This window comes from Chinchilla lanigera, unplaced genomic scaffold (genome assembly GCF_000276665.1).
Source record: "Chinchilla lanigera isolate Chin_1 unplaced genomic scaffold, ChiLan1.0 scaffold00045, whole genome shotgun sequence".
Taxonomy (NCBI): Eukaryota; Metazoa; Chordata; class Mammalia; order Rodentia; family Chinchillidae; genus Chinchilla; species Chinchilla lanigera.
In genome coordinates, this window is record NW_004955446.1 from 11,062,070 (window position 1) to 11,087,278 (window position 25,209).

Here is a 25,209-nt window from a genome sequence, read left to right on the forward strand (position 1 = left end):
GCATCTTTAGCACTGCTAATGGTAAGCAGAGGCTGAAGCAGGTCAGGAAGAATCAGCATCATTACTTGCTAGGACATAGTTGAAAAAAATGAGGGCAATGGTCAAAGTACAGTGGCCCAAGAGAAGGCCATACTGGGTAACAGACCACAACTGTTCACCTGCGCATGAAAGACTTAACACTAGTGAGTTCAGGAAGTATGGGGGGGTTCACCACTGTGATGACAAACTCTTGCAGAAAGGTTAAGTAGCATTATTAACTATCCACAATAAGTGGGAAGAACTGCTGGAGTTAATGATGGGGTAACAGCTACCCAAACTGGTAAAATCAGACAGTTTCTATCAAAATCATTCCATTTTAACAAGGTAGGGTCCATGAAGAAATTTACATAATAGGGAATTCCATCTCACTGCACATTCCCCTCCAATACTTTAAGAAAAGTGGTTTAAAGTTAAACATTAACAAAACCAAAAGGCTTTTTAGTCAACAGAGATCATAGACCTAGAAGGACATGTTCCTAGGATGGGACAGATAAAGTCACAGCACACACACATTCAAGAAGTGTGGCTCACTGACCTGGGACACGAGTTCCAGAGCTAGACTGCCTGGGTTCCAATCCAAGGTCTGAGCGTTGCTAGCCATGTGACTCCCATTGAAGTTCTTTAACTTCTCTGTGCCTCCATTTCTCATCATAAAGTTGGGATAAAAGCACCCGCTTGATAAAGTGGTTACCAAGAGTAAATAAGTTTGGGGCTGGGGATTTAGCTCAGCGGCAAAAGCGCCTGACTGGCAAGCGCAAGGTCGTGAGTTCGGTTCCCGGTACCGGAGAAAAAACAAAAACAAAAAAAACAAACAAAAAAAAAAGAGTAAATAAGTTTATATGCACCTAAAGGGAAGCTAACTTTCAAATTTCCTCCCACTAATTTATTTGCGGGGATATAAAATGGCAATAAGAATATAAAATGGGAATAAGAATAACAGCTAGTATTTCTGACTCACTTACCATGTGCCATGTCCCGTTCTAGGCTCTCTGCACATAGTTCTTACCCTGGTTTTAAAATAAGTGAACCTAGATAAGGCACTTAATGGTAAGCATACGATGAATATAATGACAACGGGTGTTATTACTGTTAAAGCTGCCCCTCACCGAATACCTCCTCTGTTGCAGGTACTATGCTAGGTGCTGGCAATACACTAGCTCTCAGTCTCACCAAGACCACAGGGTCAGTATCAGCATCCTTACTGTGACGACAAACTCTTGCAGAAAGGTGTAGTGGCATTACTACCTGTCCACGGTGAGTGGGATTCTCGGTTGCTGCTTCATAATTTAACCATATTTTTATTCAGAATACAGATGAGTAGTCACATACAACTATTTTTCTGGCTTCAGCAGGTAACAACACTTCGGTTACATACACATGGCATGTGGAGGCTTGTACAAAGCTGCTTCTGGGGGCACTGAGGGAGGGAACGGGGACCGCCCAGGGTCAGCCTTCTGACTCACATATCACCACCACCGCACAGATGCTGTATTTCTGCTAGGAAGACAGAGCATCAGAAATATGAAAAGAGGAACTACAAACTCCCTTTCATTGTTAAATCTAGAGTACTTTCCAGCATCTTATCGCATGAAGTATTTTTTGCCACTCCTATAACCCAGTGGCTCCCCGTGTTTTGAATGTTTTCTTAGCATTATCATTACCATCTACATGCCAGCTATGCTGATACAGACCCTTTCGAGTAACTGAAATGAGGAAATACTGCTTTTAGCTTTGGTACTAATATTCACTAGTATAAAAGTAATTCAAACTTAATTATTATTAGGAAAGGTATTTGTGTAAGACATGATCAAGGCTATCTCAAAGATCAAAACAACCGTTACGGGGAACTTCAAGAAAGTAGACAGCACAATGCATGGTTTTAAGGTTAGTTTACACTAAAGACTGAACTCTTTTTTTTTCTTTTTTCCTGTCTTTTTGAGAAAGGGTCTTGCTACACAGTTCAGGCTACCCCTGAACTCAGTTTGTAGCCCAGGCTGGCAGTGATCCTCCTGCTTCAGCCTCCTGAGTGCTGGGATTACAGGTGTGTGCCACCATGCCCAACTCTTCTGTTACTGATTGATAGACTGATTGACTGTGGTACCAGGTACTGAAGTCAGGACCTTGCACTTGCCAGGCAGGCGCTGTGCAGCTGAGATATCCCCAGCCCCTGTTCTTTTTATTCAATCAATATGCCACAAATTTCTCTTCATTAAGACGCACAGCCATTTTCCACATTAAGCTCTACGAGTCCGAAGATGCACAACGGTGGCCTCAGGTGAGACAGGAACATGGAGCCCTAGGCCCCATCTGCAGTCCTGGCTCTGCTGATGTCCAAACTCCACTCTGACAGTTTGGGCCAGCACACAGCAGCCATCTACGTGCCAGCTCGGCCTGCTTTTCTCACCATCCGCAGCAGCAGCTCCACACATGCTCACTGTGTCGTCACAGAAATCCTGTGTTTTTGTTTTTATTTTCTTTCTTTGAGGAGAAAAGCTGAGATATAATGTTAACAAGAGTCATATTGTCTTTGGAGTGCTAATCTGAAAACAATTACTAATAAAATATTTTTATTTTTGTATTATTGAAAATTAAAATGCTTTCAGAGAACATCTGCTATTCAGTCAGTTCTGAGTATCGAAGTAATGTGTAGGTGGCACTGTAAATTATATATATATTTTAAAAGTGACTAATCTTTGGCTGTTGGCATTTGCTGTCTAGGATACAAACTTAAATATGTGGCTTGAAAACATAAGCATTTTATATGGCATGAATTCTAACACATTATACAATATATAGTATAGGCTTTTTAAAAATACTTCAGGATCCTATTAGAAAACACCCCTCTAAAAATCCTCTTCATCCTAGTTACCCCACCGGGAGATGGCTCACGGTCTGACACAAGCCACCAACCGGAGCTAACTGTAGCACATATACATTTGGAGAAATCAGAATTCAAAGTGTAACAGAAGATTTTAGGAATCAAAGAGGAGGGAAAAAAATCTTTATTCAATAGGTGGCACTCTTTCCTTTAAAATATCTCTTAGCCAACTATTAATAGCAAAGACGTCTATGCACTAATCCCTTTTTTAAAAGGCACTTTAATTATGATAGTGTCCTAAATACAGTTTGAATCACTGTCTTCCTAAACAATGTTTTCCTCATTTCAATGGGATGTCAGAGTTGTTCATAAATGTCTATTTCTTTTAACTATTTTTGATTTAGCCAGGTATGTTCATTAAAACATTTACATCATAACCCTTTTCTTTCATTTTTTGACGAGGACCTAGCTAAAATGCCCTGGCAGGCCTCAAAGTTGTCAACCTCCAGCCTCAGTCTCCCAAACCTCTGGGATTAAACATGTGCTGCCATATCTTACAGACCATTTTCTAATTTTAATGATTTCAGATATTTTTAAAAAAATACAACAAAATGGAAATGCGAAAAGCAGCTATACCTATAATATACAAGACGTATTATTCCTATTTAAAACAAGAGAGCAACTCTTTTTGTACGCATGCACATGCATATTCCTTTCACTAAGGCCAACTTTGGTTTAATTCACTATCATGCTATCTGACAATGGACCAAAACTTTAAAAGAAACATAAAAACAAAGCTGACATTAATAAAATTTACCTAGCACATAGAAGCAGCAAAAAACAAACACAAAACCTTGTCAGCCAGGTATGGTTCCACATGCAAATTGTAATCCTAGTACTTGGGAGGCTGAGGCAGGAGGATGCTGCAAGTTTGAGTACAGCCTGGGTTACATCATGAGTTCAATGGCCAGCCTTAACTGCATAGCGAGACCCCATCTCAAAAAACAAAATAAAACACTCCCCAAACAAAAAAGCTCCTCAATTTGCCTAGTTTTCTTAGGTTACCCCTTGGTCTTAAGAGCCTACAACAGATTCAGGCTCCACCTCACTGCTAAACTCTAGGGTCACTGTCTTTGTTGAGAAACTGTCCCAGCTGCCACCCGCAGGCCACAGTGCCTGTGACAGTGTTAGGGAATCTGTCTTAGCCCTCACTCCCAAAAAGCACCCTCTTAAAATGGCCTGGTACTCAACAGTCTCCAGCATGTGACAGTCTCCAGCATCCTCAGGATAGATCCTGAGGATGAAGAAGGTCTCAACTTTACATACTCTGTCCTAGGGAGAAGCGTGGCACAATGTGTGTGATGGCTTTCCTCCCCAGGCGGTGTTTTACCTGAGGATGAGGTTTCTCAGACTCCTCCTTTAGCAGTACTACTCACTACTCATGATCTGTACATAGTAGACTCTGAGGAAGTAATGCCTTTCCGGGAGGAGCCTCCAAATCAGAAAGGTTTCTGAGATGTAAATAAGTTTTACTGGGGCCACCAGGTAAGTCACACATCTGACACGAGTCCTGGGGGCACACAAAAGAGAGAGGTAGCACACCAATCTCAGGGAAAATGAAGCACTTCATTCTCAGGAAAACACTTACACATGGTCCATAAAAGAAGCTAAAAACAGTGACAAAACTTTCCCACAGCTTTGAAACTTACCCACCCATGTCTGTAATTTTGTTAATGACTGTTGATTTTCCTGTGGTTAGTGGGAATACAAAGCCTTGAAGAAAACCCCTACTGATTTTGTCCCTGGAAGGGGAGAGGCAGAAGTCATGAGTCTGCAGCCTCCTAGGGAAGCAACAAGAGAGGGGAAAAGGGAGCTAGCTCAGCAGTCGATGGAGAGGTGCACCCACAGGAGGGCAACGTCCGAAGCCGGAATCCACAGGCTTTGAAAACGGACTCACCTAGCTCGGTGGTGGTGAAGCTGGCGGGATATACTGACACCGCAGTACAAGCATGAAAAACAGAGCTGCTATTTCCAGAGTGCCTGTTTTATTCCAAGACTTCCAAGAGGATGCAGAGTAAAGGTTCTGCGGTTAAAAGATATAAATGCAACTGAACTATAAAATTTAAATGAATTAAGGTAAACTGTGAGACCCAAATCAATTTTGTTCATTTTTCTAAGTAAGCATTATAAAAGATAAACTGCACAGCTGCCGACGTATTAGCCATGTCTTTTTTTTTTTGTTTTGTTTTTGTTTTTGTTTTTGTTTTTGTTTTTGTTTTTCTCCGGTACCGGGAACCGTATTAGCCATGTCTTTACCCCTGTCAACCTAAGAACGCTTCCCCATATGCAGGATAGTAAGTAATACCTGTTGGGGATATTTCAAAATAGGTTGTTTTTCTAAAAAGTACATTTTTTTTTTGAGGGTCTTGCTAGGTATTCCTGCTGGCCTTGAACTCACAGCAATCTTGAGTACTGGAATTACAGGTGTGTGTCACCACACTCACGTTAACAAGTAATTATTTTAAACCTCTGATATTTTATCATTCCCAGGAAGGTACTCTTAGATAACCTTCTACCTCCAAGTATGTTGCCAGACGTATGCTTCAACACTGGAGCTTAACCAGCACCAGCCAGGTTCACACACCGATCAAGTCAGGATGCAAAAAGGACGGCGTCTTTGTGAGATAACTAAAGCAAGAACAGGTAGAGCAGAGAAGCGTAAGAGGTGCCCCACCAGCGAGACTCTGAACAGACTGGATTAGGGATAGCCCCTTTAAAAGGTCACATATTCTAAGGCAAGTGCACAAAACGGGGAAGAACACGTGAACAGAAATCTTGCAAATGAGTCCTGGGACACTTATTAACATTTTTTTCTTTTTTTTTGCTAGAATTTAATCTCTATGACAGCAGAGATTATTATCACTGCTGTATTCCCAGTGCCCGGAACATAGCCAATTCTTAATAAATTTGTTGCATGAACACTTTCTTACACCGTGAACTATAATAATTTAAGCAACGAGAAAACCCCTATGTCCATATTTCATAACCATGGCAAGCTTTCCACCACAGATTTGGCTATCAGGCATCAATCAACCCCCGAGACTCCTCGAGATTCCGCAGTGTTTCAGAAAAGCACAGCCAGTATTTAACAACTGACACAATTTCCTTCTCTTTGCTCCACCTCTTTTGCCTATAAGAATTCTCCCCTCTTTGTATCTTAAAACAACCAAACAAACAACCAAGCAAACCGACCCCACAATGCTTTGCCTTGGCAAGGCATTTGGCTTCTGCTTCTCCTTCTCTCCCTCTTTCTCCAGGTTTCTGCGGAGCAGTCAGATCTGCCCTACCTGTCTTTCACCCATCCCTCTCCCACCACTCCCACCAGGCTGCTGTGTCCAGAGCAGCCATGGTACCTTTTGTGGCCTGCATCCAGTGGCACCTCTACTATGTGCTGGTGACACACACCTGTAATTCCAGTACTCCAGTGGCATCTCTACCATCTCTACATGGTACCCTTTGTGGCCTACATCCAGAGCCATCTGCCCCTCAGGAAAGTCCTCGTCCCTGCTTTGTCTGTGTCTCCTACTGGGCGATGTCTCAGGCCCCTCTGTGGAATCCTCTCCACACTCTTCCAAGCAATACAGGCACTCCTCAGGAAAGATTCTGAATTAATACGTCCCTGCTACCCTTTCAAAGGTATGGGTACAAGCTCGGGCTTACTTTTTAAAGAATTATGATTGCCTACAGGAATCATCCCTTCACTTCTCAATCCTTGGCATTTGTGCTGGATTCTGAGCAAAGGTATTACAGAAAAACACTTTAGACCACATGCATCTCCCATCCAGTAGACTGAATTACTACTAATGCAGCAGGATGTAAAACTAAACATGCCTTTATACTGTTTTCATTCACTGAGGTGTCTTCCCGTCGAACATACCTTGTGCCTCGGTTTTCTCCAGGAGTTTCCCATAAAACTAGCTACAAGTCATCAGTTCCTAGCTAAAGATCACAAGAATTTAACTCTCGGGGCTGGGGGTTTAGCTCACCGGCAAAGCGCCTGCCTGGCAAGCGCAAGGTCGTGAGTTCGGTTCCCGGTACTGGAGAAAAACCAGAAAAAAAAAAAAAAAAAAAAAAAAAGAATTTAACTCCCCTGTGACCTCCTCCACTCCAGCTTTCACCAATACATCAGAGAAACAGTCAAAGGCAAAGATATTTACCTTGCCTTGAAGGAAATCTCAGTTTTTACCTGAGTGTCCTTTCTATAAACTCAAAGATAATCTCCTTTGTTTGTTGGGAAGCCCGATTACTGAATTCTCTCAGAGCTACTAAGCTCTTTTAATTATTGAGGATGCCTACCGAACAAAAAAAAATAAAAGTCCCACACTTGACAGGTAGCCATTTGTTAACTTACTTCCCTACGACAAAACAAACATCAATTAAGAGAATATGCACCGAAATCCATTTAGAAAAACATTACAATGGATGTTGGCCTTAGACATTACTATCTTTACACAAATTAATAAATGGGGTTTCCCAATACTTGAAAACATACAAACTGAAGAATACTGAAGTCTGCAGTCCAGACTGCAAATATGGTCAGATATTCTTAATGCACATAGTCTTTATATTTAAAAATCACTGGAAATAAGAACTAGCTCCCTTTCCAGAAGCCCATTAATACAGAGCTTTACCAGCTACAGCTAGTTGTGAAGAACTTTATTTCAAAATGCCTGAGGCACCAAAGAGAGCTCCCTGAGAGCACGCCCAGGGTACACAGGTTTGAGCTGAGAAGACAGGAGAGGAGCTGAGAGTACCAGGCAGCAGTGGGTCAGGAACTGTGTCGCTTGTTCCCTCACCACCTAACTTCTGAATGACTCCCACCAGCCCTGAAACAGGAACACTGCCTATGTGGGCCAACTCTTGTTAAAGGCAAAATAATATTTCACAAATGTTAATGACTACTACTTTTAATACATGTGCACACTCAACCCATCTCCTATCCTGCTTGCAAAAAAATGTGCATTGAGGACATCTAACCATATTTGCAGTCTGGAAATCTAGTCTCTTACCTGGCACAGTAAACACAATGAATCTGAACCTGTGTTTACAACTTGTCTTATTTTATAAGAATTGCATATAACAACAAAAAAGTTAAAATATGTTATTGATGTTTGCTATATTTTTAGGAGACTAAACAAATAAAGCTATCACTGGATATGATTTTAACTTCATCATGTGCTATATGAGAAATAATGGATAAAACCAAGACAAGGACAGGAATAATTTGTAAGAAAAGATAATGAAACTTTTGTTCTCATGCAACTCAAACCTAGGTCCTAATTTTAGAAAAGGTGAAAAAAAAAGTATAAAAGATGATTGTAGTGGTTTAGGGGACAGATTTGGAGTTTTAACTGACAGATACTGGAGTTCCTGTGGTGGCTTCACTAACCACCAGCTGTAGCCGTGTTGGAGTACTGCTACTTTATCTTACCTCTCATTTGTAAAACAGTAAAAATTGCACTTACTTCACAAGAGGTGTACAGCTTAAATGAGATACTCCATATAATGCATCCGATGTTTGAGGCAGAGTTCACTGTTGTTATTTTAAATAAAACAAGTACAGTAAGAGCACGATGAAGAACTGGGAAAACCTAGGTCTGACCAGTCTCAGGTCTATGCCTACTTTGAAAGTAGGAAACCCTATATTTGGTCAATTATGTAAATGTAGAGATTTGGCTGAAACTCTTTAATGTCATGTCCATTCCTTAAGAGTTGGTATGAGCATGAATCCCAGTAATTTGTTTTTACCTTTCTGAAATCACTTCCATATCCACAATCTCATTTTATGTCTCCAAGTTCTGGAAACAGGAAAGGTATCGAGTCTGTTTTACAGAGGAAGGTAGTCAAACTCAAAACAGGTTAAAATAAATTCACTCAATATCCTGCAGAAGCTGTTAAAACACTAACGGGGTCTGGCCTCACATGCCTGAGCCAATGCTAACAGTCCATTGCAACAACAAATCGAGAGGTGAAGTGTATTTCTACTAAAAACACCCAGCCATTCCTCCCTAATAGGATACTAGAGGGAAAGAGAAAATCCAGTGTGTTTATAAGGAATGTCTAGTGTCTTAAACTACAATTTAATTAGGCTTTTCATTTTAACGGAAACAGTAAAAGAACCTGGAGCTTGGTATCAGAATAATTTTGGTTTCCATGTATCACCTATACCACCTCGCCTTTACATAAAGAAGGGCTTAAGAGGAAAAAAACAGTAATTAGCATGGAGTGCATTTCTCTAATTTTTGTATTAGTACTACATGAGAAATAACAGGTATCTTGAAATAAACTAGAATTGAGAGGTTTTTTTTAATGTTTAAAGTTCTAAAAAAGTGGCTCTGAGGATCATTTCTTAAGTCCAAATGTTAACATGTTGCCAATTTGTGAAATGGCAGGCTAACTCCCCACTGGGAAGTCGGTCTGATTAATACTGAATTCCAAAGTGAAAATAGGAGGAGACATTAAGTTACAAATCAAGGGGTAAAAAAATCAGGGCTACTTCTTTTGTGATCCATCTTCCCGTAAACTCCTAGAAAGTGGCCTGATTTGGGTTTTGCAGTTCATTTGCTCTGGAGATGGAGTCCAGCCATCCCTACTCGTACTTTTATGCTCTCCATCCTGCTCCTGCTTTGGTCTCCTAAAGAAACAAAAGTCCCTTTGGTTCTCCTATGCTCCACCCAGGGCGACAGTTCACTACTATTCTGAGCAAGTCTTGCTCAGGAGGAACAATTATTGGAGGCATCTGAACAATCTGTGCCTGGGAGCCCACCTGGCCTTAGCTCGGAAGCAGCCCACCGCTGTCGGTCTCTGAGGACACTGGGGACATCTAGTGATGTTCTTACTTCCCAGAGTTTAAGAGACACTCCAAAATGCTACTAAGCCAAGGGGGAGAATGGCAGAGTCACAGCAGGTAAGAGCGCTGACAGCACCATGCTCCCTGCCTGCTCCTGGAGGACTGCAGGTGACACAATGCTAGTGATGGCTGTCCAGTCAGTCTCTGCAGAGAATACAGTTTCTGGACCCCAAATTTGCACCCATCATTTTAAAACAACCATTTTATAAGTGGGTAGTAGAACATTCCCTCCACTGCAGGAAGATTTGCTAGGAGAGTTTTTTAACAACCTAACAACCATTTTTTAACTCATTTTCATAAAGTTATAGAAGGAGAGCTGGTATGCTGAAAAGATGAAAATTCCAAGCTGTTTTAAAGGCTTAAAGAAAGAGTACTGTATGTATTTAAGATTTGACATATGTGGCTCACTAAGCACAGGAGGGAAATGAACCGACTCTTATATTCCTTAAGCAGAAGCATCTTACAAAACACGTTAAGTGCTTTACCATTTTTTTAAAAAAAATCAATGCAATACTCCTTAGCACATTAAAAAATTCTAGATTAGGAATTAAATCAGCAACTGACAGCATAAAATTTTCTGTTTGGGTTAACTATTGTGACTGATTTTGAAACTTCTTGGTCAATGTAACATTCAGTTCATGCGATGCAAATACAAAAATGAAATACCTGGGGCAGATGTAAATAACCCAATAGTATGAGGACAAGAAGTTAACCTAGGAGTACAAATATATTACAGGCTATCTATGACGTAAAGCAGATAAGAACATTTGATTAATGCACAGAGGAAACACAAGACAAAGTAGGTGCCCTGGCACTCTAAAAACCTGCTACAGCCAAGCATTCATAAGCAGCACAGCAAAGAACCCGCGATAACATGTGCCAGGAACATGCACCACAGAGTGAAAAAACAGCACTTTAGCAAAGCCTATGTACATATGTGGATGGTAAAGACAGGATGTGTAGGTTTTCAAGAGAGAAAGGGGGACAGAAAAAACAGGAAACAGAGACTGCAAAAAACAACTTCGTTATGGCTCAAGGTGTGACCAAACATGCTCTCTACTTAGATAAGCACTTTCTATGAATCTGTTTTTAGTAGTAAAAATCGATGGCATTCAGTGTTTTGGGAATCCTTCAATAAGAATATAGCATTATACTGTACAACGTAATTCTAAGTACACTTCTTAGCAAGCTGCTGGATTTGGAGATAAGCTCATTTCAGATACCAATGGTTTTACACCTTATCACCAAAACTTGGCCCAGGAAGTCAAAAGAAGAAGAAAAGGCAAGAAATTCTTGAGCATAACCTTTTCTATTTTATGACAAAACTGCCTTTTTGGACCCATGCCCAAAAAGGAAAGGCTCTGTTCTCATGTGTCTTTGGCACTACGAAAAACTCTCCTAGCAAATCTTCTTACAGTGGAGGGAATGTTCTACTACCCACTTATAAAACTGCAGGATGATTTCAATCTGCACTGTGCAGAGGACAGTCTAGCTGCCTTCTTCACTGGTGACAAAACTACTATCTAACTAAGCAACGTTTGCTAAACACAAACATGATGTCTACTTTATCCTATTTTTTTCTACTTTGCAAAATAATATTCAGTTATCACAACTGGTCACAACAGGCTAGACACCAGTGGTAAAGCAACCAAGATTCAAAAAGACTTCTGCTGTTCTTTATCCCAGCCTTGTCTGGAAACTATGTGCTAGTAGTACAGTCCTGTAAGTGCTCCACATAAATATCCGAGTAACTGATTACAGCAATAAGAACTAGCGGACTGCTGTCATGGGTCTGGCTGGAAGCAGCAAGGGTCAAGTGTCCTTCACTACCAGGAATCTAAGACATAAAGTAATTCCTGCTGATGGCCCTCTGTTCAGCAATGAATTATGGGCAGCTGCAGTTCTGTGTATGAAAAAAACACCAATATTTGACTATATGCCAGTCTGGTGCAATCACAATGATTAAACCAGTCAGTCTTATTCCAAATCTGTTTGAAAGTCATAATTTTCTAGAACTTGAGACCAAAATTACTACATTAAAAAGATAAATAAAAGGACCCATAGCAAAATTCCTATTTGCCACTAACTGCCATCTATGTCCAAATTACATGAAAAGAGGCCCCAAAATACAATTAAATTTGAATTTTCACAACTGGGAAACAATGTAACTGTTACTGTGTAATGCATGTTCAAAGTTTAACTTAAAAAGGTATCCATACATATTTGCATTTATGAAAACGCCTTTATAAACACAAGAAGTAGTTTAAGGATTGTTTTGCTTATTAGATGTAACCTGTGGTGAACATCTCCTCTTTATACAATTAAATGAGATAAAAAGACAGCTTTTAACAGTAAAGTTACCGAAGAGTAAATCTGAACTGTTTGCAAAACTTCCACCTAACTAGGTAATATATGCTAAACACAAACATGATATCTACTTTATCCTATTTTTTCTACTTCACAAAATACTATTCTCTAAGCAGTTATAGCTTTCTTAAATATACGATATTTCCTCAGTAATCAGTATGCTTTCTTTTTTTTCTGAGCCTCCACTGTTCATTTGTTTCTATCCTTTATCACTGTTACCCAGGCTTAAAATCCCAAGAACTTATAAAAGTTCAAAAACAAGTGTTTCAATAACTATAGATAAACTCAGCCATAAGAAAGAATTTTCAAATTAAATTTTCAGAAAGTTGCAAGAATTTGAAAGAACTAAGATTATGAAAGTCAATCTCTTTTTTTCCACAAATGAAAAAATGAGATCCTGGAACTCTGCCTTAGGTCAAAGAATACTGAAAACCCTGATCTGTCTACCAGTGGTGAGATGCTCTACCTCCTATCACAGAATTTTGAAAGGTACAGTTTTCCATTTTTCTAGAGAATCTTTTCAAAATAATAAGGAAAAATTAATTTTAAAATACACCAACTGCCATTGTTAAACTAATGGTAACCAGCAAGGCAACCTGAATGAGCCTTACCCTTCTCTTCCTGGTTATAAAAGTGTAGTGACTCTTGCGGCTAGGGATTTAGCTCAGCGGCAAAAGCGCTTGCCTGGCAAGTGCAAGGTCGTGAGTTCGGTTCCTGGTACCGGAGAAAAACCAAACCCCCCCACCCCCAGAAAAAAAAAAAAGTGTAGTGACTCCTCACAGCCACCTGCAGTAGTACTACCCACAATTAATACTAACTGAAGACTTCTGGTATCAAGGATCTTATTTTGCTACATGCATGTACAGAAACATCGCACTGAACCCCATTAATATGCATAATAAGTGTTAATAAAAAGTTTTAAAGAAAAATGGTCTCCTTATATCATCTAATAACCACTGTTATTTTCATTTTAGAGATGAAAAATCTGAAGTTCAGGAAAGTGAAGTGACTACCCAGTATCAGGGCTAACTGCTAGACTGAGAATTCTGAATTATTACACTGTGTGTCGAAATGGAAATGCACAGCTCCCGAATCAAAGTTAGGAAGAATGGATGGAATTTATCACACATGAGAACACTCCTTTCCCAATCTGTGAACCTCTGGAACTATGAGAGCTATTAAAGGTGCAAGAGCCACAGCTCCCAGACTCGTGACCTCAGACTGTCCCGCTCGAGGTCTGGTGCAACTCCTTTGGGCCTCCTGACCCACTTTCTTGTGCACTGTGGTTACCTGTCCAATTACAAAGGCTTTTTATTCTGTCCTAAGCACTGAGACCTAAGGACTGGCCAGTGGAGCAACAATAAGCAAAGAGCTCTGCCTGGTCCTCTAACTGGCCAGGGCCAGGAATCCTGCGCCCAGCTTAGTCCTGCAGCTCCACCTCCACCCATACAAAACTACCTAAACTATACTTGCTGCTTTTCATGTCATCCTAGGACCGCTGATTTCCAGGTCTGTGTTCTCCACTCACCGCACAGGCTGCCATCCCTCCCTGCAAGCCCACTCTGCCTGTTTTACTCGTTCACATTCCTTAGGACCTGGCATTCCCACCTTGCTATTTCCTGGGAAACCCTCTAAACACCTGCGCATGCCCAGCAGGCTGATGCTAGCACAATCCTTGTCATCAGATAAACTCCCCAACAAGCCAAATAACAGCAGGATGTAGACTTCCTCTCCACTGGGCCTCAGCACCTTGGCTCATGATAGGTGCTCAGATTTCCTGAAGGCAGGGAAGTCCTCTCCTCAGGAATGGCGGCAGAACTGATGAGGGGCTCTCACTCCAGCACGCTTACTACTCTGCCCTTCCATTTCTCTACAAAGAACATCCAAACACCACATAAAAGGAGGCGGGTCTGGGCTCACATCTGACGTGCCTGCTTACCCACAACCTGTCAGCTCGCTGGGACCTTGCCTGGGGAGGCCTGGCAGCTGATACACACCTTGGGAGGGACATGCCCATGCCCTAGTCAAGCTCTATACTTGAAGATTTGAATGTATTTATTGTCTAACCTACGATGTCCTTGAATTATTCTCAAGGATAGTCTTGGCTTGCTCGGCACTGACACTTTTTCCCTGAGACTCTCCTTCTAAAATTTCAACACAAACAAAATCTGATTCATTTTACAATAATTTGTGCTTTACAAACACCTCTTTATAAGCACTGTTGTTCAGAAGTCATGACTACATGTATGGTGAGAAGGGAAAAACTTTTTAGAAAGGTTTACAAGTGACAAATTTACATGATAGTGAGTAAACATGAAACTGAAAAGTTGAGCAGAATTCATAGTATAGTACTAACTTCTACAAATAGCCACATTTATTTTCAGTAGACTACCCATAATTCTTTAGAGAGAATTTAGGGAATAAAAACAACAAATATCCCACACAGGACACAGAATGAGTATCCCAGATAGAGGAAAGCATTCAACACACTGAGAAAAAAGTCAGCAGGGAAATACACCTATGAGCGTGGTACTGAATGACTGGAGCAGCTGTTCCAGAAGAAGGTGATAAGAGACTCAATCCCTAGGGACTTCTAAGCGACATTATGGAGTCTGGCCTTCATTTTGAGGATAAAGAGAAGGTTGACAATGGTCTGACCCTGGACTAGCAGCCATGGCGATGGAGAAAAGTCGGTTCGCTCTGGTGGTAAGCAGAACAGAACTGACTTGAGGGGTGGCTGAGGAAGCCAGAGGAGTAACAGCAGAGCAAGCAGGGAGACATTAGCAGGCACCCAAGAGGATGAGATGTGATGGCAAGGATGGCAAGGTCAGGGGCTCAGTTTCATGACGTCTGTAGTGCACGGTGGAGATGTCTCCTTCCCAAAGAACTATCCAGGTAACACCGGGTGCAAGCTTCCACCACCAATGCAAAGACATTTCAGGCACTAAAATACCAGCGAGTCAGCAAAGATACATCTGCTAATCTCCTGATAGAACCTTCTTTTAGTCAGTGAGTGACTCTCTTTCTTTTAACCTTTTGGTTATTTGGGAATGTAGGCCCTTGGAGCAAGAAACATTTGAAGTAAGTGTATCTGGAGATTTCTAAGCATATCAAAAATGTAGTACAAGACACAGGGAGTATTTCTTAGTTAATAAACAATCCTAAGATGCATACCCCAAAATTTGAAGAAAACAAAGTTTGAGTCCTAAGTCACCCACTAAACTTAAGATGAATGCAAAATTATTTTTAAAAACCTAGAAAAACCCTATAAAAAATCTTAACAGTATGGGATAATGTCTATTACATGTACAGTGTTTACAATTTACAAAATATCTTTCAATAAGCAACACAAACATGAATTCATTCAGCCTTCCCAACAACTCTGAAATGCACTTATCATCATCATCTTCACTTCACAGGTGAGGAAACTGATTCCAAAGAAACTAAAAACCTTCCCAGTTACAATACTTGATAGTGGCGGAGCCCCGATTACTACCAAGATGTTTGTTGTCTTAATAAATAGCACTGCCTCTCTACAAGGCTTTTCTGGTATGACTTAAACACAGAAGTCTTCAAATTAAGAACTAAAATTTGAAAACAAAAACTTAAAATTTCTTAATGAAAAAAACACTACAAAGTCTTAACACAAAAATGGAAGAAAAACAATTACAACATATGATAGGGTTAATATTACTATATACAAAGAGTGCTTATAAGTTAATCACAAAAAAAGAAGCAATTTTCTCTCACGTATAAAAGGAAATACACAAAAGAAGCATGAATGTCAATAAATGTGAGATTTGCAGTGACACTAAAAAGCTGAGAAATCTTTTATCCAACAGACTGGCAAAAGTGGAAGACTGCTGGTATGCAATGTTGACAAAAATGTAAGGCAATAGGGACTCTCACATACTGAGCTAAATGTAAGCTGCAATGATGTTTAACATGGCAATTTGGCTATATGATTAAAATTTTAAGTATGTATACTCTAACTCAGAAATCCCATGCCCGAATATTTATTTTACAAAACCAGAGGCATAACTGTAGGAAAAGTTATATACTAAGGAAGTTACTAAAGCTTAATGTAACAATCAAAAAGCAAACAATGTCAATGTCTAAAAATAGAAAACTGGCTAGTTGAAACATTACATGCTGGAGTACTATGTAGTCCTTTAAAAGACAGTTCTGTGTTCACCAAGATAACTTATAAAATACTGTTAAGAAAAAAGCACAACACATAGTGGTATACACAATTTGATACTTTGTAAGTAATAACGACAATAAACAGTTTTTTTACACTTAATTTTTAAAAAAATAAATTGTGTTATTTTCAAAAGAAATGTCCAATTATTTTATTGATAAAGTTTATTATACAAATTCTGTGCGTTTTTTGGTTTCACTTTGTTTTGAGACAGGGTCTTGCTATATAGCCTAGGCTAGCCTTGAACTCTCTGCCATCTTCATGTCTCAGCCTCCCAACTGCTGAGACTATAGGCTTACAGGCATGTGCCACCTTGCCTGGCTAGTCTACAAATTTTGAATACCACTAGGTCCTTGTTACATAACAGCCAGTGTACCCGCATACATGAAACATATTTCTAAAATTCAAAATAAATTTAAAAAAAACCTTTTTTCAGGAATGTTAAATATTTCTACCAATCTGTGACTTTTTTTTCTACTCTAAGGCTCAGTGAAAATAAATTAAGTGTAACAGAAGGCAGTATCAGAAAAGCAGTCACAATTATGATATGCGGGGGATAAGAAACTGTGAAACACAGTTTGAAAACAAGAAGTAAATATCACCTTAGAACATGTAGACATTCAGAATGTTCTCATAAGCAACCATCTCATTAAACCAAAAATCTTCCAGTAATTACATAACTTGGTCAGTGCTACAAAGCTGGAGTTTAGGGCCCAATTCCTCAAAATCTACCTAGGAAAATGATCAGAATATATCAGTGGTAGCGAAATACTTATTAAAGTATTTTAAAGTGATTGCAGGGGATAAAGTGATGCAGGCCAACAAATAAAGCAAACAGGCTTCTCCACACAGACATTCCACAAGACTCTTCCAATGAGCAGCATGCAATTTTACAGAATGCTAAAGGCCACCTCATCTATTTAGTATCATGAAGGCTGCAGGACTATGTCTTCCAGGTAATTTAGAGGTTTAATCACTTCAAGGATCAAAATACTTTCTACGACAATCTGGGTAGAAATTTTCCTTGAATTCACTGAAGCACTGAAACATGACAACTTTTTGATAGTGTGCCACAATCACTGTTATAAATAAAAATAATCACATATAGTTTCTAGCACACTCATTTTAGAAGTTAGGAAACTAAGGTCCAAAAAGTAATGCTGAGGGGCTGAGGATTTAGCTCAGCGGCACAGCGCCTGCCTGGCAAGCGCAAGGTCCTGAGTTTGATTCCCGGAGCCAGAAGGAAAACAAACAAACAAAATAAATAAATAAATAAAAAGTAATGCTGAATAGTGCTATGATCTAGAAAGTGCGAATCTTAGAGGTTCCTGGGTGGAAGTAACTATACCAACAGGGGTGGCCCCCACTGCCCTATTCTGCCTGTAATGCCCTCCTCTGCCTTTCTCCCCTGCACAGGCAGCTCTGCCGGCACTGCTGTCTGAAGGGAACCTGCCTATTGCAGCGCTCACACTGCCATGCTCCCTGCTTTTAACTGCTGCATGTCAGGGACGCTAAATGGACAAGACTGCGAGGACAACATGGAAAAGAAGTGTCAATCCCGAGAAAATGCCCTGGGAACTCTTCTAACTGAAAAATCAAAAGACTTCAAAGCAAAGATACTGTTACAAACCCTTTGGCTGCTCAGAGCCTTTTTTTCTCCCCTTTACTTCTTAGTGCTAAACCATGTTCTAGATAACAGAGGCTGCTGGGTTCGGTTACCACCAGCAAGGTTTCTGTTACATGGGTTCTTGGCTCCTGAAATCTCATATAGTACTTGTCTAGCAAATCTTTTCTTTAATGCAAATGTGAACTTCTATTTATCTCAAGTTTGCTTATCAAATCAATCAATTTTGGATGAAGCTGGATTTTCAAGTCAAAAATCCTGAAAACGGTTAATACATGGACCTTTATTTACACCCATATTTACTCACAGATAAACATTTGCAACTCCCTAGTAAGTAAAGAAGAAATGCACTCACATACAAATGGCCAACTCTTTTTACCCATACAATTATCACGCAGTGCAGCCACATGCTCACTGCCACATCTAGCTGCCCTACTCCACTTGAGGCACCAGGTATGTCAACAAACCCAGATACTCCCAGAAGGGTCTATCACACAGCTGCAATCTACAAACACCAACACACAGCATAGGCTAGGCTTTTGCTGTCCAACCCTTTCTCCGCTAGGTCGTAAACTACACCTGACCAAAGGGGAAGAACAGATGACAAACTAGTGTGGACATGACATGGCACTCTCCTTCTCACTGTTATTCAACAAATACCTACCAAGTGTCCACTCTGTACTAGGCCTTTCGTTAGGTGCCAGGCCCTCACCCAGCCACAGGTCCTGCACACTCAGGACTCACGGTCTTCTGGGGAAGGCAGTCATACAGCAACTGAGGTAACAAATACATTTTCTTAATACTGAGAGTTGTGACACCAGGCCACAAAGCCACACTGGACGGTCAGGAAGGCTTCCCACAGGAAACATGAATGAGCTAGGTCTGGATCTCAACGAGGAGGATCTGACTGGGAGAGTGGGGAAGGAGTGGTGCTGACAGGGAGCGCACGAAGGCCCTCTGGCAGGAAGGAGGCCCTTGCGCCTGGGGGAATGAAAGGAGGCAAGCTCGAGGAGTGCGAGAACAAGCATGAGCGGAGCAGGGCCCAGAGAGGCAGACAAGGGCCAGACCCAACAGGGACTTGTAGGGCACATTAAGGGTTAAGTGGGTCTTTATCCAAATGGAAAGCCAGAGTAAGTATTTTAAATGTTAAGTGAATTCTTTTCCCTTTTCTGGAGGAAGATCAGATTTGCACTCTGAAATAATCACTTTGGTCACAAAATATGGAGCAGACTAGAAGGGAGAATGTGGGATGCAGGGGATGGTGTGCAAGGAGACCACTGCATCAGTGGAGGCGAAGCACTCGGGGGCTGGATGAGGGATGCAGTAACAGGTAAGGCCGCCAACACCGGAGGGGATCCAAGCTCAGGAAGAGAGGGGCAGCCGTGCCAAGGGCTCTGTTCTAACAAGCAGGGAGGACATTAGCGAAGGGTTAGAAATTTGGTTTTTGACATGTTGAGAGCACAAATGTCATGCAGACACATGCGGGTTTGGTGTTTAGGAGAAGTTCTATCTAGGAAAATAATCATTTGTGACTGGCTAATAATTAACCTAAGGGCATTACTGTCTCTTCGGTGGGGGTGAAGGGAGGAGCAAAGGCCTAGGGTCACCTCAGGACCCCCTAACAGTTACGTTGTGCAGGAGGAAGACTCGCTACTAAGGAAGAACTGCTGAGGTGACAGAGAAAATCAGGGAGATTTACTCATTAACCTGAGTTACCTAGACGCTTTCAAAGACAGGAACTCAATTCTCTCAATATTTGACAGTTTGACTATGGTCCCAATTATGGTGCAACTATACTTAGTCACTGAAACATACTAACTGTTGTAAATTTTGTATCAAATTAGTCAAAATTATCAAAGGTGGCTTGCTAAATACAAACTACAGTACTACTAAATACAAAACAATGTACAAAATTCAAAAACATGCTAGGAGATGCTACAAAGACTAAGGCAGAATTCCTGGTCTGCTAACAATTTGATATTCAGTAGTATTCACAATGCTGCAAGTCCAGTTTGAAGCATGTGATAACATTATCAGTTAAATGATTATGTAGGCAATGTATCTGTCAACAGCAAAGCCCTGGGTCTACCCTTTGCCCACTCCACACTCCCTCATCATTATGCTTGCATGTAATAACCTCAGTCAATGCTGTACCACATGGCTCCAGGACTTCCTCCAGTCTTCTAGAAGTCTCTGATGGCCACATTAATAATTCCCAGGTGACACACATGTACTTTGGGAAACAGACAACTGGTGGGTTTTAACAACCCTCCTTAGCATTGTACATCTCAAATATATCAAAATAACCAGCCTGGAATTGCAGAGGGTTCAGTCACTAGCAAAACAGAACCCTTCCATACCGCACATACCTGAATCCATCGTGACATGCCATAGAGTAGCTGAAGACAGTAATATCTTCTTGAATCATCTTACACCCTACAGCATATTTTATATTTCCCTACACTGTTTTCCTAACTCGTGGAGTTGCTGTTACTAATAATAAAGACTGAACTTTAGCATTAGCAGACGCTGAATTTCTTGCTCTCTATACCCTCATTTTAATTTTCTCTTCCAAGAAAAAAGGAATCATGCCTGAACCTGCAGCTCAGTATATATTACTCTTCAGAAATAATATGAAATGTGTGCATCTAGATGCCTTTTTCCATTACTGCGACTTGAACCTACATCATGTCCGTCCTCAGAAGGGAAAGAGATCAAAGGACAAGGGCAAGAACTAGTAAGCCAAATGTACAAGTAGAAGGTAGGACAAGACCACTCCTTCTAACTATTCACTTGGAAAGCCAATTAATTCCTTATGAAGTAAGGTGCCATTGTTTCACTGCAGGGATAGTGAGGAATGCTGTGCATCAGGTAGAATGCTGATTTTTAATCTGGAGCCCCTCTGTGTCCCCATTTTTCTTATACCACTTAACATGCATGGTACTGTGAAACACACACTGAAAGAAAGGCTGTACGCTGATGACTTTTTTTCTCTACCACTCAGACTACTACCTTGCAGAGGCTCATTACTGTTGAATGAGTGACATTTGAAACAGTAACAGAGGGGTAAGGTCCAGCAACAGCTATGTTTCCTGTGTGCTGATCAAGATAAATGAGTGATACTAATTCCGGTTTAAAGCAGCACAACTCAATATATCTAAAAAACATTCAACACTAGTAATTTATCTTTCTGCCCAATGAGACAGGAAATCTAAATACTCTTACTTGTATTATGCATGAGGCCAAGACTACAGTACAATACACACCATATACGTATTAGCAGATAAACATAGCATTGGTTAGAGACCAAGGTAGGTCTGTAAGGACTTCTGCAGAAAAACTTGCTCCTTAAAAATCATCAATTAATTTGATTATTAATTTGAAACAGGAAATGGAGGCAGCACAGAGTAATGAAAAGCACTGTGGAGTCAGGCTGACTTGTGGTTGAATTCTAGCTATTCTAGTTGTTTTATCATGCAGCTTTAACATCTCTAGGGAATCTTTACTTCTTGAAAATAGAAATTATAATGTCATAATGAGGTGCAGTGGTGATTAAATGAGATACTACATATAACTTGCCTGTCACACAAAAGGCAAGAAAAGTGATCACAGGGAGGCTCCAACCTTGCAGTGCTCTGCTTCTCTCCATCCGATAGGCCTCCCTTAGACTTGGTCGCTTTCCTTAGCTCTGGCCTTGTCTCATACCTTACTTCAAAAGCTAGTTTCTTAAAAAGCTATTTACCTCTGTTGATGTGCTCAATGAACATGTTTTAAGTCACAGTTAAAAATCCTCTTATATTTTTACAATTCAAAAAAGCACTTTTGCGTAATGACTAATGTCACGGCTTTGCAATGAATCATTTAATTCTGGCTGTGATTTCTTTCATGATTAAAAATGTTCTTAAATTGACTTTCTTTTTTACTTTTTTCTTTTGGTTTTTTAAGACAAGGTCTTGCTATGTAGCCCAGGTTGGTCTCTGGCCTCGAACTCTCAGCAATCCTCCTGTCTCAGCCTTCCAAGTGTTGGGATTATAGGCATAAGCCACACAGTTGGCTCCTTAAATTATTTCTTAAGGCACCTTAGGTTATTCCTAACACTGTGCCCTTCATCCTATTTATAGTCTGCTCATTTTTTTCCTCCAGTGCTGGTCACTGAACCCAGGGCCTAGTGCATCCTAGGCAAGCACTCTACTTCTAAGCTACAGCCTTAGTACCTAAGTACATTGCACATTTTTAAGAAGCTCTAATTTTGAAATAAGATACAGAAGAAGGCCAGACTAAGAAAAACAACCAAGTCTGAGGAACAGACATGGTACATCTGATACAAGCAAAGCACTGTGAGGTCAGAGAGTCATGGAGTTCTTAAGCAGCCTCCACAGACTATTTTCTTCCCCATGCCATGTTCCCCACCACTTCCCCTACCAAGAGATACCCCTTAACCTAAGAAAATGACTGTGGTACAGAATGCAAAAGCAGTGCTTTCTACTTTACAGCACTTGAGAAGGTCCCACATTTTTCCTCCTAATCCATCCCCCTCAACGACTTGTCACCCCATCATTTCTTCCTTTGGAATGCACAGCCAGTGTCAAGGACTGATTAGAAGACCCAGCCGAGGCAAGCTGCAGCTGGTTCTTTGCTCTTGCTGAAACCAAAAGAACACACCTTTTTTCCTACATTTTGAAATCCTCAAGCTGACAAGTCAGTGACCATTTCTAAAACATGCAATATATTATGCTTGAGGTGATACACAAGACATAGAAGATGTGAAATATCAATGAACAGGGCTACTTCCTGTTTTTCCTAACAAAATGGAGTTATTATAATGTATTGGAAATCATACATTAAGGAATGTTGGTTAACCAGTCACCCTTGCCAAGATCAGATATGAAAAGAAAACAAAAGTTGGCAACAACTCTAGCTCTGATATTTCTCTTCCAGAATTGTATTTAATAAGGTTAATCTTTATAGAATGCATTAACTTTCTTACCTGACTTAAAATGGAACTTGGAGAAAATTTCTAACTGCAGACCACAAATTCATGAAAGACTAACTTATGTGACTACCCTACTTGTTTTATGTAAAATATTCATGCTTTAAAAGATTTATTTTTAAGTAATAATGTTCTTATACCTCTTCTCTAGTAACACGTCACTAAATTATATTTTTAGTCCATTAACTTCTAAACGGAAGTGAAAATGAGGCTATAAAAGCAGCCTATAAAATAGCTTTAATTTTAAACAAAAACGAACATTAATAAGTACAGCATATCTTCTTCTTTCATGCAACCAGCAAATTGATAGTTTGGTTTTTCAAGTTACAAAAATAGGATGTAGTAATTATATCTACCAAACACACAATAGCCTCTTCAATGGAGAGTAACATTTTTTCTTCAAAGACAGTAAATAGGAAGAAAAAGTCCCTAGTTCTGTAATATAGTATAAGGAAAACTTCCAAACCTTTAGGTGTCACTAAACTGGCATGAAACTTTCACTGATTTCAATTATTACCATTAAGATGAGAGACATAAATCTTTTATCTTAATAGTATTCATAACTTCTCATTTTCTACCCTTTTAATTTCTACATTCAAAGACCAAAAACTGAAGAAAATTTTGAAGAAAACACAGAATTTCCTTTACTACCCCAATCTTTAGACATAAGAGGTCTTCAGAACTCTTCTGAAAAAAATAAAAACACATATTTCAAAATCTCAGCATTAAGATTTTTCTTTTGAAAGTATGAATATAGCTACTGTCAAAAAAAGGAAAATTATAGTTTCAAATCAGATTTGATAGAACTGCTTAAAATGTTTTTCTAAGACTTTAAGTGGTAAATAAGTCTTTGAACAAGCAATACAAAATATATAAAAATAATTTTATGCGACTTTTCTCCATAACCAAAGTTCTATACCAAGAGATTGAAATGAATTTCAATGCCATTATCAAGAAAATTGAAAAAAAAAAAAAACCCCACTATATTTCAAAAAGAAAAGACAAAAGGATCAACATTTTACTACAAATAGAATCTTTATGCATTACATTTGGGATCAATCAACAGTATTATGACTGATAAAAAATTATTTTAAAAAACTATGCTTACTAAGTAGCCTATTATTCCATATACTGGATTGTACAATTATAACCCACTTGGGGTTAAACAAAGAAAGGAAGATGCAAGCATTAAACATGCATTCCTGAGTCCTTGAATTGTTACTCCTCTTACTTTGTGTCAAGAAGCGACACTAAATAATTTTTATATTTTTACAGTGGCTGCTCTTATACTGCATCCATAGGTCATTAAGAGGACCACAATGCCGACGTTTGCTAAATTAATTATTAGACCCAAACAATTATGTCTCATGAGAATGGATAAACTTATTTTCTCCAACTTGGCGTTAATTTTTTTTTTAAAAAATCTGTGGTTCATTTGTAGGAACAATTGCCTTCTAAGAATGACTGTAGTTCAGCTTTAATCCAGTCTGCACAGAAACAGGAAACCATAGAAGAACACATCTGTTACAAGATTGAGTTGCGCATACAAGTGCACAGAGAAAACTGTACAAGAGTGCTATGCCACAGTACTCTTTCAGGTCTTCCTCGGGAGGGGGCTTCCAAGTAATAAATGGTCCATGACTAAACAAATACCCAAGGGCACGAGGGCACAAGAAAAGAGTCAACTCTTTAGTTAACCGAAAGCAAGGATTGGATTCATCTCACAATATAAGACACTTTATTCCCATAATAAATGTCAGGGGATTCTACTGGAAACCGGTGATTAGCATGAAAACATCTCCAGCAACTCTAAATAGCCACCGAGACTTGGTGCTTCTGCATACACGAATTGCAGTTTCAAAAGGGCGAGGCCACAGAGCCGTCGGAGTGAACTGCCTCACGCACCTCCTCCTTGCCGGCACCAGAACCCATCTGGGCCGAAGCCCACGCCCGTGGCCCCTGGAATTCGGCGGCGGCGCAGCTGCACGGAGCAGGCGGCCCCGCACCGCGCTCCGCAGCCCCGCCAATCTGAAACTGAATGGCTGACACATCCGGTCCGGGCTCCTCACTCCTCCGCCAAATGCAACTCCCAACAGAAGTCACGGAGTCTCAGCGCTGCAGTTCAAATTCCCAGGCACACCAGGCGCCCCTTGGGGACGCGCTGGGAGAAACCGCACGCCCGAGGGGACCGCAAGCCTCGTAGCCCGCAGCGGAGCGCCGCGCCGCTTTGACAGCCGTCCCCGGCCGTCCCCCCGGGGCC

At 40.3% G+C, this 25,209-nt stretch overlaps 1 protein-coding gene across 2 annotated transcripts in view; it reads right to left on the minus strand.

Moving 5' to 3' along the window:
* Map3k1 (mitogen-activated protein kinase kinase kinase 1, E3 ubiquitin protein ligase) overlaps positions 1–25,209 on the minus strand; it is a 68,046-nt gene that overhangs the window by 39,979 nt on the left and 2,858 nt on the right. The window contains exon 1 of one of the 2 annotated variants that reach the window (XM_013518442.1): positions 575–707. The exons of the other annotated variant lie outside the window; for it this stretch is intronic. The gene's annotated coding sequence lies outside the window, so the exon portion shown is untranslated. Of the gene's footprint in view, positions 1–574; positions 708–25,209 lie in introns of those variants that run through there. 2 annotated transcript variants of the gene reach the window in all.